The sequence below is a fragment of the Camelus bactrianus genome, chromosome 5 (genome assembly GCF_048773025.1).
Source record: "Camelus bactrianus isolate YW-2024 breed Bactrian camel chromosome 5, ASM4877302v1, whole genome shotgun sequence".
In the NCBI taxonomy this organism is placed as follows: Eukaryota; Metazoa; Chordata; class Mammalia; order Artiodactyla; family Camelidae; genus Camelus; species Camelus bactrianus.
Genome location: NC_133543.1, coordinates 89,728,606 through 89,745,455, shown reverse-complemented (window position 1 = coordinate 89,745,455; position 16,850 = coordinate 89,728,606). Strand labels below are relative to the sequence as shown.

The 16,850-nt window shown below is 38.8% G+C and overlaps 1 long non-coding RNA gene across 1 annotated transcript in view; it reads right to left on the bottom strand.

Moving 5' to 3' along the window:
* The window catches only part of LOC141577656 (uncharacterized), a 149,501-nt gene extending 141,193 nt beyond the window's left edge, over positions 1–8,308 (bottom strand). Inside the window, exons 1-2 of the long non-coding RNA XR_012506891.1 lie at positions 8,051–8,308; positions 4,308–4,353 (exon numbers count right to left, since the gene is read on the bottom strand). This is a non-coding gene — a long non-coding RNA (uncharacterized LOC141577656). The remainder of the gene's footprint in view (positions 1–4,307; positions 4,354–8,050) is intronic.
* Positions 8,309–16,850: the final 8,542 nt, after the last annotated feature.

The window sequence follows — 16,850 nt, the reverse complement described above, 5'->3', positions numbered from 1 at the left end:
GATTTACCTGTTCTGCCATATGCATTGTTGATTTTGCCCTAAGACAGATTCCTTTGTGGACACAGGTTGTCCTTGTTTGCATTTGGAAAAGATATGAGAAAGAAAACTTGGCTCTCACCACTCATCACAATATAAATCCCCATTCCAGGCTAATTGGGGCAACTTAGGACACATACCCAACTCTAGACCAAAAACAGCCATGGAATAGTGACATAAACTGAGAGTCATCCGGGATGCAATGATATTTCAAGAGTTAATCAGAGTCCACAATAGTATTTTGGCTTAGAAATGGCTATAGGTGAAGCCTATAGAGAGACCAATTTTTATATTCTGCCTTTGGAATAATCATAAGCTGTAATGATTTCACCATAAACTTTATGAATTAGAACATCTCTAAGTTAACCTCCATTTCTGGTATTCTATGATCTTATATATTCATTCAATTTTTATTAACATTTCTCAGAGGGAAAATGTTCCCAGGGAAATATTTTCATATACCAGAATTTTTCTAATAAAGCACTATTAAGTCTGCATCAGTGGCCATCTTGGTGACTTAGGAGGGAAAATGTGATAGAATAAAGGGGAACCACAAGGTCCTGACTACGCTGCCTTTCACTGTCTTAGGAGGAGACACTTTGCATCATACCCTGGAATCTATCAATTTTTGTCCACATGATAAGTGCAAGAATGAACCTTAGGTAGACCTAATGTGTGGACCTGCTAAGAGACACTATACCTGAGACACTGATCTTTGATTCAATCAGTTTTAGGACACTAAGAAAGGTTCCCAGGTTGTCTTTGTACCATGAGCTAGCACACAGGCAGGCGTAGTCTCCACACCATCAGCAAAGCACACGAGAATACAACTGCAGCTCAGTAATGGGACAGGGGCAGTTCTCATCAACATGAGAACTCCAGCTCCCTGCAGATGGGGTCATCAGCAGCTGTATGTTCCTAGGGACACAGGGAGACCCAGGAAGCCTGCACCTGGGATCACACCTTATTGTCTCCTGGTATTGTAACAATCTTCAATTTCCATACCCTTTGCCATTATAGAAACATTATATGCTATCACTGTGTCCACTGGTCTCTCACCATCAATCACATCACTGTCCCATGGAGACACTCAAGCAGTTACACAGGAAATTGAACAAGAGCAGTTTGAGAGTCAGTCACTTTCTTCAAAGTCTCTATGTATTGAACCTAGAAATGGCTGAAAGACCACTTTTCTGAGGTGTCCTATACGGTTCCGCTGGCATCTGCAAGCACCCTGAAATGATTGAAGAGATCCACTTGTATTAAGCACCCAGTGGGTTGATGAGACTCCATCTTCTTTGGCAGTCAGAGTGACTGTCTGCTGAGTTGAGTTCTTTAGAATCTTGCTGTTCAAAAGAATGGTACACAGACTAGCAGCATCCACTGAAATCTAGTATCTGGTGTCCTGCCCCAGACCCACTGATTAAGAATCTGAATTTTAACAAGATCCTCAAGTGTTCCCTATACACATTAAGTTTGGGTAGCTATTGCTGCTTTAAAGGATGGCCTTCTTTGGCTTACAGAATTGTACTCCCTTCCATTTCTTCATTAAATAGGAAATGCATTTTTAGTCAGTCAAATACCACTTGCAAATACCCACCCTTGGAGCCATATCTTCAGAATCATGTAGTGGATAAGACAGACATACACAAATGATACACTCCTGTAAGTACATATGGTACACCTCTAAGATTCTAGATAGTCTCACCTTATGAACCACTTATAATTATTATGTGAATAACCAATTACCAGAGTTAAGTCTAAAATGTTCTCTTAAAAGACTATGTGAAACACAAAGCAACCCAAATAATTTAACAAAACAGAACTGTTCAGCCCAAAGTAAAGAGACCTGAGAAGGCATCATTGCCAACCCCCAACATGTCAGACTGGTCACAGGACAAGGGACTAACTCTGCAAGGAAAACAAAAGACAAAGATAGTGTAAAAAGGAAGATATGGCCAAGAGGCAGAGTTCAACTTCATTTAAGGAAGAAGTCCCTGATAATTAGAACCAACCATGGTATTAAATATGTGGCTCTGAAAATTATTATCAGAATTGCATTGAGAACAAAATCCATTCTTTGCCTCTGGCCTGGATAATACCAGGCCTCTGCACCTCCACCCAGCCTCCTCTTTGTTCACTGCATCCTCCTGACAGGCTAGCTCTGCTCTCTCTCTGACACATATACCAAGCTCGTTCTGCCGAGGGTTTTCACACCTGCTGCCACCTCAGTGTGAAGGGTCATCTCCAGCCATTTCCCTGAGTGGCCTCCTCACTCCAGGCAGGTTCCTGCTCAAGTGTCCCTTCTTCCCAGAGGACCCTTCAATATAGAATAATCCCCCTCCTTCACTTATTAATGAGTTGTGCTGAGGTAACTCACAACCTCAAATTCTCAGTTCTTACAACAATTAAGGATTTTTCTTGCTCACGTGGTACATACGCTTCTGGTGGGCTGTGGCCCTGGTCCACAGGCTTGTCCATGTGACTGAGGAGAAGAACGAGAGTCTCCACTAAACCATGTGATCTTTCTAAACAGGTCTGCCCTGGACTAGGGAAATCTGAGTAAGAATGCTGGATTTTACCAATGTCAATGTCCTGGTTGTGTAAGATGTTACCACTGGTGGAAACTGGGTATAAGGGCCATGGGATCACTCTGTATTATTTCTTGTAATTGCATGTGAACCTATACCCACCTCAAAATTAAAAGTGTAATTTAAAAAAAAAAAGTATCTGCCTCATCAGATGTGGCATGTATCACATCTCATCACATTCCATTGGCCAACACAAATCACATGGACAGGCAGTGAAACCTATCTGCCCCCAAGGAGGCCCAGCAAACCACATGGCTGTGGATAAGGATGCATATTTTATGTAACAATCAGGATCCCACGTGGAAAATAGAAACCACATTAGGTTTTTTCAGAAAAGACAATTTAATATAGTGAATTGCAGTGTTAAAAGAATTCTTGAAAACTAAAAAGACAGAATGAGAACACGGAGGTAACAAAAGTACTTGCTGCAGCAGCAGCACCACCCTTGGGTTGGGGAACAAAGCAAAGAAGTTGATTAGAATAAATTAGAGACTTGGGAGAGGAGAGACTCAGAAAAGACAGGGCACTACCCCATGCATTTGGAAAATGAGCTACAATCCTCATTTCTGTAATTGATCACAAGGTTATAGCTGGTATTTATTACTTCCTTCTTTGATTAGCCCTTCCCTGTTTGCCCTCAGCCAGCACCTCAGGTGGTTGGGGTTCTTGACTTAGTAGGGTGACCCAAACCCTCATTCCTGAAGGGCCTGAGTCTCAGTGGTCCCACCTTTTTACTGACTGCTGTGATTTCCCTTGGACTTTTATTAGAAGGCATGAGAAGACTAAGAGGTACCCCCCAAAATCCTTTGGATTCCAGTCTGTTGCTCACTGCCTCCATCACATAGCAGCAACCCAACGGGATCAAGTACCCCAGCCAACAGGATAGCCCATCCTTTGCCAAAATGGCCAGTCTCAACTTTCCATTCAGTGAAACCAATGCTATATTCCCTGTGGAAGCATATGTCCCTTGAGAACAAAAGCCATCAAAACTGCAGACCTCAGCACTCTGGGGATAGGAAGTAAAAATTCTGCAAGAAGTTTACCAAAAATAATGGAAGAACCATTCCAGTTTCTATCCTTGATTCTGGGACCCATATATTTTGGCTTTGGGAGAAACAGCACCATAGACCCATCACTGATTTTGCCCTCTGAGATTGAAGCCCAGTGTGTTGTCTCCTACTTTTTACGGAAAAGTAAACTGAATCTTCAGTTGGTCATTATACTATTCTAGCAGGCCAGTTGTTTCTGAGTGGTAGAGTGTGTGATAAGGCTTTGATGGTAGAGCTAATATCCTCAATCTGCCTTCCTACCATAACGGACCTTACTTCACAGGTGACTGGGCTCATGTGACTGAGTACCTCTATTCTAATTATACCTCAGGCATCTGGAGAAATAACCACAAGAGGTTTCATTGACCCACTTGGCCCAATTGTGAGAAAAACATGAGCCAAAATTTCATTTTTCGCTTGAGAACACAAGCCCTCAGTTGACTGACCTACCACGGAATTGTTTTGGGTTCCCCCAGGAGTTAGCATCAATTTAGAGACAGTATTGATTAATCCCCTATTTTATGAATATTTCCCTTTCTCCAGTGTTTCCCTCCTCCCATCTCCTTTCCCAGAGTCACTCTGGTAAGTGGAAGAGTTAAATGAGTGTTTAAAAAGAATAATACAAACTTACCACTTTTCTAGTCTTCTTTATTTTTCTTCATAACACTCATCGCTCCCTGAAATTACATCAAATATTTATTTGTTTATTTAGTTACCTTTTATCTTCTATCTTCCTGATTAACATATAAGCTCCAATGAGGACTGGATGTCTTATTTATTACTGTATCCCTGATACTTAGAAGTTTTTGATCCTTAATCAGCACTTAATAAATGCATGTTGAATGAACGAACATTTCTGGAAGACAGTTTGGCAACGTGTAACAAAAGCTTTAAAAAGTGTGTAAAGCCTACAGCCTAGAAATTTAACTTCTGGAAATTTATCCTTAAAAATACTTTGTTTTGGGTAAAATTTAGTTTTTAAAGAACTGCTTATTTATAGCATAAAATTTGAAAAAAGAAAATAACCTAAACATATCATTGGAAATTATTCATTCATTCAACACACACTTACGAGTGCCCACGAAGCAGCAGAACAGGGCTAGGTGCAAGAAGAGACCATAGTTAACAAGGCCAGTGTGATCTCTCAGGGAGCCCAGATGTCAAGAGACTATTCCACTTTTTAATTTTGTAATGCAGCAAATAACTGAATGTTAGCTTATAGATGCTTCACTAATAATAGCAATAATAACGAGGATACTTTACACTTGCATAGCACTTCTCACTTTCCAAAGTAATTCTCCAGCTATTATATTTCTTAAAATTAGGTCATATTAAACTGCACTTGAACTTCATTATTAGATACTTTCTGAGAAGAGAGTTGAGAGACTGTTGGCCTTTTTACATTAATTATGGATGTGTAAGATGAATTAATCAAATTCTGCTGTATTTGCTATGAGGGTCAACTGTATGGGAAAAAAAAAAAAGCTACTCTCTGCAGGATCTGGAGTAGGATGCAGCAGACAGGATTATGCAAAAACAAAAGTTCTTTAAATGATTTCATTTTTAAATAAACCTAAACCCATTATCTTTATGGGGCATCATTTAGTAGTCTTCAAGAATACCACTATTTTGCAAAAATGAAGTCCATTAGCAGATTTAAAATCAAGTCCATTAGTAGATTTACAGCGAAGCTGCAGGGCCCCTCACTTGCCTGGGCCCCACCCAAGGCACTGGAAGGGGACTCAGTATGGTATTCCGTGGCCACATGGTTCTGTAAAATGACCAAAAAAAATTTTTTGTTTACCTCCATCAGTTTAGACTGGCATTTCACTCCAACAAATTTCCCCTCTTTTACATTCTTCTTTTGTTAGATTGTGTGTGAATGGCCATAGGCAGGGCTACCTATAGGATACACAGGGCCCCAGGAAAATATTTTTGTGGGGCCTCTGTCTATATAAACTATTTTATTAAAAATATGTTATAAAGTCCAAGGGCCTATGTGATATAGAGTCAGAACTGTTAGAACAAGGTCTGGTGAGAGCCAATACATAGATCTCCCTCCACAGCTCAAGCGTAAAGGTTAACAGTGGGCCATCGGTCTCTCAGAGCTCCAAACTCGTCCTGTGCCAGGGGGGAGTGAGGGTCACCCCAAATCAGTCTGTCAGTCCTATGCTGCTGACCCAATATCACAAGATGCCATGAAAGAAATGCCACACTGGCCAATGAATGTAAGCCACTCAACAACACCCTAAACTGGAGTCCCACAGATCTTTGGGACATCTGGTCAACCCCGTACATAAGCTGGACAGTCAGAGAGCATCCCAATGGTTGAAAGGAGGCCCAGGGTCCATACAGGCCCAGGGTCAGTGTTAAGGTGCCCCATCCAGAAGGTGCTGCCAGTCCCAGCCAATCCCAGAGAAACTGGACAATTTTGAGGAAGGCACTCCAAGGGCATGGCCCCCTGAGGTACAGCCACCAGTGTGGCAGCCTGGCTCACTGGGGTCTGAGGGTAATACCAGCCACAGCATTTTTAATATGTAATCAAAGAAATGTTGGGGGAGGGTATAGCTCCAGTGGTGAACACATGCTTAGCATACAGAAGGTCCTGGGTTCAATCCCCAGTACCTCCTCTAAAAATAAATAAACCTAATTACCTCCCCCTGACAAAATAAAATAATTTAATAATATATATATATAAAAAGAAATGTTGATTTACAGGATACATTTAGTTAGGGGTTGCTGAAATATATTTATTTGGTTTGCCATTATTTCCATGTATAATAAAATTATGGCTAAACATCCCAATGCAGAAATGGCTTCCAGGAACACTCCTATTCAAAGGTGGAGGGCCAGAGGTTGTGTAATGATATGACACTTGAGCCAAAAGAATGTAGGTAGTGGCAAGAAGTAGGTTTGAAAGTAGGCAACCAAAAGTTAATCTATAGAAAAATTTTTTCAATCTTAACAGCTTATGTATTAATATAAATATATTAATATGAGACATATGAATATTGATAGAGAAATTTTCCCAAATTTAATCATCTTAATAATTCATGTAAAATTACCAATAAAAAGTACCAAAGAAGCTTCTTAACTATTAATATTAAATTTCTTAAAGAAGAGACTGAGTTACCTTTTTATCTTCTATACAGAAAATGTTACAAACTCATTATCACATAACAAGATGATCAAAGACTACGCAGTCAAAAATGTAAGAAAAAGTATTAGAGAGTTACGTTAGCAAGTCTATTAATACACCTATAATGATTCTGGATTTTGTGATTTTTATGGCAGTCAACTTAAGAAGTTTGTAATACTGTGATTTCATTTCTCAATCTAAATAAACGTTTATTTTCATTTCTAATTTGTATTCTTCTTTTAAAGAAAGTCTTAAAAATTGTATAACCTTCCAGGCTCACAAAACCGAGTTCTATCCCTGTTTATGGGGCTACGTCTTACACACTTCAATATAACTGACTTGTCAATTGAAATTCGTCATTGGCTATGAAAACAGACATGGATTTATGAGTTCCTTTGGGTAGGAACTACAGTATTTTCTCCCCAAAAGGAGTCATTCACACTTAGACTCAAATAAATACATATATTCTTATCAAATGAGACTTTCATCGGATGTAAACCTGCATGCAAATATTCCCTAATCTCTTCATCCTGACTGTTACGAGACTGAATCCTATTGTGCCTTTTGAAGTTCCTGTTCCTGAAAATTCATTTAATTCCTAAGCAAGGTTTACATTAATTTCATCTTTGTTTTCCAACCAGCTCCTACTTTCATGAAATCCTCTTGGGAGGAGTTCCTCAAGTATTGAGGACTGTTTCGGCCAGCTGTACAGGGCTGGGCTAAGGGCCAATGTGTGTAAATATGAGTGGGGTCACCAGGTCAGCAGATACTGGCTGGGTTGGGCTCAGGCTGCATCCTCAGAGGGGCGGTTCTCCACCTCATAGCTGGGGAGACTGACTCCCACAGCCACATATGCTGTATATGACCCAACACACAGCACAGTGGAATTGGAGCACTTGAGTTTAGGGTGGTCACTTCCAATGCGGCAGATGGGAGAAAAGAGCAGGATACCAGTGGGAGATATTAGAAAGCTGGAACACTTTAGAGCTAAATTACCTAATCTGATTTTAAAGCAGTTTCCATGGGCTAAGGCAGGAGTAAGCCAAGGGGCATCCTGTTACAGTCAATATGAAAACAATGAGTTATGACCAGTCACTTACCCTAGATTCAGCTTCCATAATTAAACATGCTCTTATTCCCTGAATTTGTGTTGGCCAGGGCAATTAACATGAAATGTGCTAACAAAACAAAATCAAAGTCTCAGCAATTTAATAGAACATAAATTTATTTCTAACCTGTACGAAGTCCAGTATGGATGCTTGTGGGTCTGTCCTCCAAATGATGACTCAGGAACCCGGGTTGCTTCCATCTGTGGTTCTGCCTTCCTGAAGCCCTGGTGGCATATACCTGGCAGATGGGAGGGTTGAGAAGATGGAAGATCATGTAGGACTTTCTGTAGGCCCCAGGAGTGGAGGTGGAGTGTATCACTTCTGACCACATTGCACAGACCAGCACTCAGTCAGGTGGATTCATTCAGCTGGAGGAGAGGCAGGGAAATACCACTCCACTGGGTGCAAAGAAATGAAAGGAAATGGGTTTGGTGCCACTGTCAACACAAACCAGCTAAATCTTGACTTTCTATGTCAGTTCTCCATATGCCAGAAGACACATTTGCATGCTGATAAAACGTTAAACATCTCCACTTTTTGCCATTGCAAAAACAACTTGTTTGCTTGTTGCAAAATTCATTTATTTGAATTTATGCTTTAAATTAATATAGAAATTTTAGAATCCGATTTGTATGATTCTTCTTGTGTTTAAATAAATTGATCGAATAATCCTGTTCTCTTACTTGGTTCGACGCTGATAAGTGCTACATGGATTAAAGCTGATAGAGTAAATATTTAAAATTCAGAGATGTTGTCTCTTTCATCAATCCACCATCTCTTCCTGGCCTTCCGGTTAGATTGGTGATGCCCTCTGGCCCTTGTCATGTTTTATTTCAGTCCAGTCTCCTTCTAACAGGAGTTTTACAAGGCACCTGCAGTTAATTTGATAAACTAATTTGAACTGAGGAGTTAGGCTGGTTAATTATGACGGCAAATAGTCTCACATCCCTGTTCTGATTTGCACTTTAACCAGCATTTTTCAGTGCTTTCCTCAAAGCTTTTTAATTTTGAGAGAAGCTAAAGGTGTTGGTTGAGGAGTGAGTGGGAAATCCCCCTCTCTTATATGGTTAGGTCTCTTCACGTGGCTAATTCTACAGCTTTTCTTGGAGATTCATAATGTACATAAGACCATCATAGGTCCAGGGAAACCTTCAATAAAGACATCAGTTTCCTTTGTTTATTCCAGTTTTCCCAAACTTTTCCCATCATGGGGGTTTTTCTTAATTGTTTTTTTTTTGGTTTGTAGTTTTATAATTTCTTTTTCTTTCTGTGTAACTCATACACAAATCATGAAATATGTCTAATCCAGGAAATATAAAGTGCAACAGAGGCCCAGTAAGGGCAATCATTGAGGCAGGGGATTCGTACGTGGCCTCATGAACCATCCTCACTCTGCTGGTGGGGACATCACTGGCTTTAGTTTCTCAACCTCTCGTGTCCCAATCCCACGTGTGTTTGCCAAGCTCCTAATTCTGTGTTTTATCCATCGAAATCAGCATATCCCCAGTGACAGATTAAAAAAAATATATGAATCTCAACAATCAGTCACCTCGTGGGAATTCCAACCTCTCTTCCATTTAAATTAAAGAAAATTCACAGTCAGCATTACTGTTTTCTTTAGTCTGCTCCACATAAAAAACATTTAAATCAAATTTCAAATTTTCCCACTTTGGGCTTTACACTTCAAGAGAAAAGAACTCTGTCCTCTCCAAGGGAAGGACTTTTGGAAAAAAATAAACCAAATAAATCCAATGAGCCCCCTGCCAGCAGTCCCCCTTCTTGTCCAGCTTTTACCCGCTGGGGGGAAAAAATAAACTTCCCATTTGACTCTCCCTTGCTGACAGTCTCTTCTAACTGTATCACAAATTAAACTGTAAAATAAATAAATGAATCAAAGCAGCTGCTATAGGATGGGAAATGCAAAGATGTGTGAGAGGGACGTTTATGAGGAAGGAAATCTCGGCATCAAATGATCTGAAAGCATCCAAGTCAGTGTTTTTGATGTGGCCCTACTGTAAATGGGGCAGCCAGGGGGTTTTCAGCAACAGTGAGTGATGTCCACACCAAAATGAAAACTTAAAACTTTGTGTAGATGAGCCACCAAAACTAGACAGTGAAAAGAAGGGCAGGATAACTCTGACCAACTCTCTTCTACTTCCATCTCCTACTAAGAATCCACAAAAATCAATCATTAGGAGAGCAAAAGACAGCACCAACCTGGTTGGTGGAGTTACTGAGATGACCAGAAAGGTCACTTGTGCGCTGAGTGGTGGTTTCTCGCCTACAGGTATTCCCTATTGATCAGAATGACGCCTCCAGCCAGATGAAGCTTGAGCAGGATTCTGAGTGCCGGTCCCCCACGCCTCTCTGTTCACTCAAGGTGTGCATCTACATCTCACCTCTCCAAATGGACTGCAAACTCATTGGCAGCTGGGCACATTTTTCAGATTACTTTATACCCTTCACAATGTTTGGAACACTGCTTTAAGCTTCATGGACATCCAGTGGCAGCAGGGTCATGGATCAGAAGTTATGACTTTCAGGTCCTTGTTTCACTACTTATTAACCATGTAACCTTAAGCAAGCCACAATTTCTCTAAACCCCAGTCTCTTCATCTGTATAGTTGATATAATAAAAAAAATTAGTGCCTCCATCATGGAGTTGTTTAAAGAGTGAGGTGCAGAGCCAGAGCAAAAAGATGGGTGGTATACCACTCAGATAAAAAGAATAAACATTTCCTTCACCCAGAAAGTTTCTTCAATCCACTATTCACTCAACAGCGCCCCTTTCATACACAAAGACTGACCCCAGATAACTGCTGATCTGATTTCTATCATCACTGACCCCTTTCCCTATTCCAGAGGGTCATATAAATGGAATCACATAGTATGTATACTCTTTTTTATCTAGCTTCTTCCTCTCAACATAGTATCTGTGAGACTCAATCATGCTGTTACATACAATTGAAGTTATTCTTTTTCATGGCTGCATAAGTTTCTATCACGAATATGTCACAATCTGCTTGTCCATTCACATGTTGCCAATCTATGGAGCTGTTTCCAGTTTGGATCTACCATGAATAAAGCTGCTATCAATATTTGTATTCACGCCCCTTTGCAGGCATCTGTTTTCTTTTCTATTGGATAAATACTTATGAGAGGAATTGCTAGGTAATCGTGTAAGTGCATGTCTAACTTCACAATACATGTGTCAATCAATTTCCCTAGTGGTTCTACCCTTTTACATTCCAACCAGCTAAGTATGAGAGTTTCAACAGTTCACTAGCACTTGATGGTGTCAGTATTTTAAACTGTAACAATTTTAATGGGTGGGTTCAAAATATCTTGTGGTTTTAATTTGCACTTCCTTGATGTTAAACAACTTATCATATAAGCATTTGTCATTCTAATATCTCTTTTTTGGAGTGTTTATTCAAATTTTTGCCCATTTTTCAATTGGGTGATTTGTCTTTTTATCATTGGTTTGTAAGGATTCTTTATATATTCTGAATAAGAGTCCTTTATTAGCTAGATGTATTGTGAATATCTTCTCCCTGTCTGTGTCTTTTCACTTTTCAATAGTGTCTTTGAAGAGCAGAAAGTTTTAATTTTTGTGAAGTCTCGTTTAAAAAATCTTTGCCTATACAGTATTAAAAGTATTCTCTTCCTTCTTTCAGAAGCTTTACAAATTTAGCTTGCATGTAGGGCTGTCCTGAAAAGTGTGTATTTTCATTTGTTAGTTTATTTGATCTGAAATAAAATGTTTGAGGTTGAGAAATACCACTTGGACAGCTTGATTTAGGACTTAGAATCTTGCAATTAGAGATCAATAAAGAATGTCTAAGTCAAGTCTCATTTTGTTTGTCCATTTAGCAAGTTGTAAAATAATTTGAAGTGGGACACTTCTGACAGTGAAAAGGGGTACCAGTCATAATCATGCCAAGATAAGAGGCAGACACCAGGACTGTTTGTGGCAAACTCTGACATATGGTCACTCTAGATTCAGGTGTCCTGACTCCAGGTTAAGAATCATCCTTGGACATTTTCCATTAATAGTGATGTAATTAATAAATTCTCCTGTAGCATGCCTTTGTTTATTGCAACTACTAAAACACTAATTGAAATGTCAAAAACAGTTGAAGATTGGCATGCATGTACCTTTTCAAATTAGCGTTCCCTCTGGATACACATCCAAGAGTGGGACTGCTGGATCACAGTAAGGAATCTCCATACTGTTTTCCATAATGGCTACCCCAAACTATATTCCCACCAACAGTGTAGGAGGGTTCCATTTTCTATACCTTCTCCAGCATTCATCATTTGTGGACTTTTTACTTATGGCCATTCTGACTGGTATGAGGTGATACCTCATTGCAGTTTTGATTTGCATTTCTCTGATAATTAATGATATTGGGCATTTTTCATGTGCCTATTGGCCATCTGTATGTCTTCACTGAAGAAATGTCTGTTTAGGTCTTCTGCCCATTTTTTGATTGGGCTATTTGTTTTTTGTGGGTTTTTTTGTTGTTATTGAGTTGTATAAGCTGTTTGTATATTCTTGAAATTACTCCATTGTCAATTGCATAGTTTGCAAATATGTTCTCCCAGTCCATAGGTTGTCTTTTCATTTTGTTTATTGTTTCCTTTGCTGTGCAAAAGCTTTTAAGTTTAATGAGGTCCCATTTGTTTATTTTTGCATTTATTTCTATTGCCTTGGTAGAATGACCTAGGAGAATATTGCTACAATTCACATCAGAGAATATTTTGCCTATGTTCTCTTCTAGGAGGTTTATGGCATCTTGGCACCCCAATGTTCACAGCAGCACTATTTACAATAGCCATGGCATGGAAGCAACTCAAATGTCCATCAACAGATGATTGTATAACAAAAGATGTATATGTATACTCAGTAAAACACTCTCAACCTTAAAAAAGAATGAAATAATGCCATGTGCAGCAGTATGGACAGACTTAGTGATTAAGATTAAATGAAATAAGCCAGAAAGAGAAAGAAAAATACCATATGATACCACTTGTGTGAAATCTACAAAAAATGAAAATGACATAAATGAACTTATTTACAGAACAGAAACAGACTCACAGACATAGAAAACAAACTGATGGTTACCAGGCGGGAAAGGGGATGGGGAGGAATAAATTGGGAGTTCAGGATTTACAGTTGTGGTATATACAATGGTGTATTACTCAGTCATAAAAAAGAATAAAATTATCAGATTTGCAGCAACATGGATGGACCTGGAGATTGTCATACTAGGTGAAGTAAGTCAAAGAAAGAAAAAATACCATATACTATCACTTATATGTGGAGTTGATTTTTTTAAAAAAGGCACAAATGAACTTATTTACAAAACAGAAACAGACTCACAAACATAGAAAACAAACTTATGGTTACCAGGGGGTAGGTGGGAGATGGAGGGATAAATTGGGAGTTCAGGATTTGCAGATACTAACTACCACATATAAAATAGATAAACAACAAGGTCCTACTATATAGCACAGGGACCTATAGTCAATATATTGTAATAACCTATATTGAAAAAGAATATAAAAAGGAATATATATATATATAACTGAGTCACCGTGCTGTACACCAGAAACTAACATAACATTGTAAATCAACTATACATCAGTTAAAAAAAACAACAACAGTTGAAGACTGAAATTGTCAGTCTTCTCTCCCAGGTCAGGGACAAGGGGCATCACACATGGTTTAAAAACCAAGACTCGTAACTTTCGCATTCTTCAAGACTGACATTTGAGACTGAACAAAGAATTTTCAACTCCGGTGTTCTGTAACTCCTTCAGGGAGCTCTTCTAAAAAGATATACTGTTACTGCGCCAGTTTGCATCACCATTTGGTTTAATTATTATTCGTAATTGGGAAATAATTAGATAAAATGATGATGTAAACCCCAGTGGAAAATAGACATCTCTTAAGAACTCTAATGTTTTCCGTCACTTAAAAGGAATGGGATATGACTTAGTGGAGGAAAAAAACTAATTAGAAAAGCAGACACATCTTCTCCCTCTCCTCATATTTCAGGCATGCTGGCAAGTACTCAAAATGATCAGAGAGTGGCCTATTTCTCAAGGACCCCAGGAGAGCATGATCATTTAAATCATCATCTCTGGAAAGTGCCTTGAGCACTTGTCTTTGCCTTCTTGTGATCTTTGGTCAGGAGAGAGAACTTGGCTCTCCAGACTGGCATGGCCACGCAAAATACTGGCTGAAGGAAAACCGAGGTCACATACACACCAAAGTGAATCCAGCCAAGTTAGGATTCCTGCCCAGAGAAACACATTCGAGCAGAATGAGGAGCCAGAAATGTTTTATGCTGCCACCACCCCCACCCCCCAGCAAAAGGAAAACAAGACTCCATCCAGGACACAAATCGGCTTTCGGAAAAGTTTGACAACACGAGATGAGAAAGAAGAATTCAGATGTTCAGACGTGGGCTTAGCAACCATGGCTGATCTCAAGCTTCTGAAACGAAGGTTCTAGAGTTGAAAAGAGATGCATAAAATCTACTTTGAGAGTCAGTTCTAGCACACACCACTGCACAATCTGCTAATTTTTCCATCTTTGAAATGGATCTATGTTAGGTCCTATCTTCTTAGGTTCGTACTCTTTGAGCATCGCAATCAACTTGCCTGTGTTCCTATGTGATTTCCTGAGTTTCTCCTGCTCCTCCCAGGAAACATCTGGAAACAAGAAGGGCACATTGACCCCTTCACTCTCTTATTTCACATCTTTACTAGTCACAAGATGAATGGGAAATGGAAGAATAAATCAACTTAAATCTATCTCCTCCTTCTAAAGTAACAAGTAAAAACTTTTGCTTAGCTAAGGGTGGGTTAACATTATTAGGTTCAAAACAGAAAACAGTGTGTTGCCTTTTCTATAATACACTAGATGTGAAAAAAAATGTACTCAAGAAGTCTTTTGGGACATTGTGGAAATCCTTTTATTCGTAAAAATTCTGTTTATAGTTTTTAGTTTATGCTATTCAGTATAGAATATTTGGAAACAAACAGTACAATATTTGGGTTTTCTTTTTCCTCTTCAGTAATTCTTTTGTAATTAGTGTCATGGATTCTTTCAAAATCAAGAGAAAAATATGTTAAGAGTGTTTTTGTTCCTTCTTTGTTGAAACATGGTTGAATGTTTATTATCATAATTTTGATTGCTATTGAACCACCTCATGTGATGTACTTCGAACTTTGTGAGCAATTATTTGGCTTACGCTCATGATTTGTGCATTAATACCATTCAAGGTTATGCAGTAACAATCTGAAATTATGATAATAAACACTGAACCACATTTCAACAAAATATGATAAACTCTTGTGAGGTTTTTTAATCTTTTCATTAACAAAGCATCTCATGCTTCAGTGACACTTTAATTACCAAGAAATTATTCAAGAAAATATGTAGTTATTTCTAGTAATTGACAGTGACTCTATATGTAACACTTCTTTATGTTAAAATAATTGCTAAAATGTGACCTTTTTTCCCCCAGACATGTGGTTTAATTGATTGTATTCTGTTTTTCAAATAAAAAGGTAATAAAAATACCATCACTGAAGTACATAAGTGATTCCAATTCAACTGAAGACTGTTTTAGTGATCTCAAAAACAACTTTTGATAATGACCAGTGTTGATTAAATTATCTTGATAAATTTAGGGTAATTATTTCAATTTATCCATTTATCCAATGTACTATAACATTTTCTTTCCCATAAAGGCTTTGCCAGTCATTCCAAAACCTCATGTATATTGCGAAGAACATTCCCTAAGTGGCTATTCAAAAAATCAGAACCCTTTGCTTATATATGAACATTCATTAAAGAAAAGGGAAAAGCTCTTCTCTCAAAAACTAAAGCTACTCTTGGGATAAAATTATTTTGATCCCTTCTAGTTTTAAAATTTCAATACTATATGATTCTATAAAATCTCTTCCTAACTTAGACACATTATTTAAACAAACAAACAAAAACCAAAAGTCCAAATGTGTCCATCTCCCTGCTTCCTATTTTTTCACCTGACAGTTTGGTCTAGGGAGAGCCTTAACTCAAGGACCAGATATTACACAACTCCTTCCATAAACCTCTGCTTTTTTTTTTTTTTTTCCCCCACTGCTCCTTTCCTTCTCTTAGTCAGGACAAAATAACTACCGGATAAGTCTTTGTCAAAACACACTGTCCCTTTTGAAACTGACCGGCATGGGGGATTTTATTTTAACCAACGGTATACAACCAGGACCCACACAATGGCACAATATCAATGTAGTTTAATTTGAACAAACATCAATACAGATTCCACATAGCAGAGAGGGACTGAACATTTTTTAAAACCATGGACACTGCAGGACACAGACATTCTCTTGTATGTTTCCATCTTCTTTGCAAAATCACTCTCAGGGTCATTCTCCTATGAAAATTTTAGAACGCACACAGGTCTAAAACCAGAGTAATAAAAGCCTGACATGTACGCTCTGTGATCTCTGGGAGGCTATTTGGGGAACTACAGATGCCTAAAGATTTGGTGAAACCACTTGGAGGTGTGGTCGGGAGGAACTGAGGATAAGGTGAGCAGTGGGTCCTTGGCACCTTGGCTGTTATTCAACCAGAGATGCTCTGAATTTATCTATTACACATGTTGGGGTTTTCTGGTTGACTGTAATTTGAAGAAAGCCTTCATTCTCTCTTAGTCTATAGACTAGGAAGCGGCGTTGCTGTGGGTACAACTGATTTGCCCTGAGTCAAACACCAGCCCAATGGCAGTGCCAGGTCCCAAGTACAACACAACTGACTCTCGGTCTAGTGCTCCTTTTCGTAGAAGACGTCTCTATCTTGAGACAGAAAAGTCTTCCAGTGTTTTGATTAATAGTCTATGGACTTTAG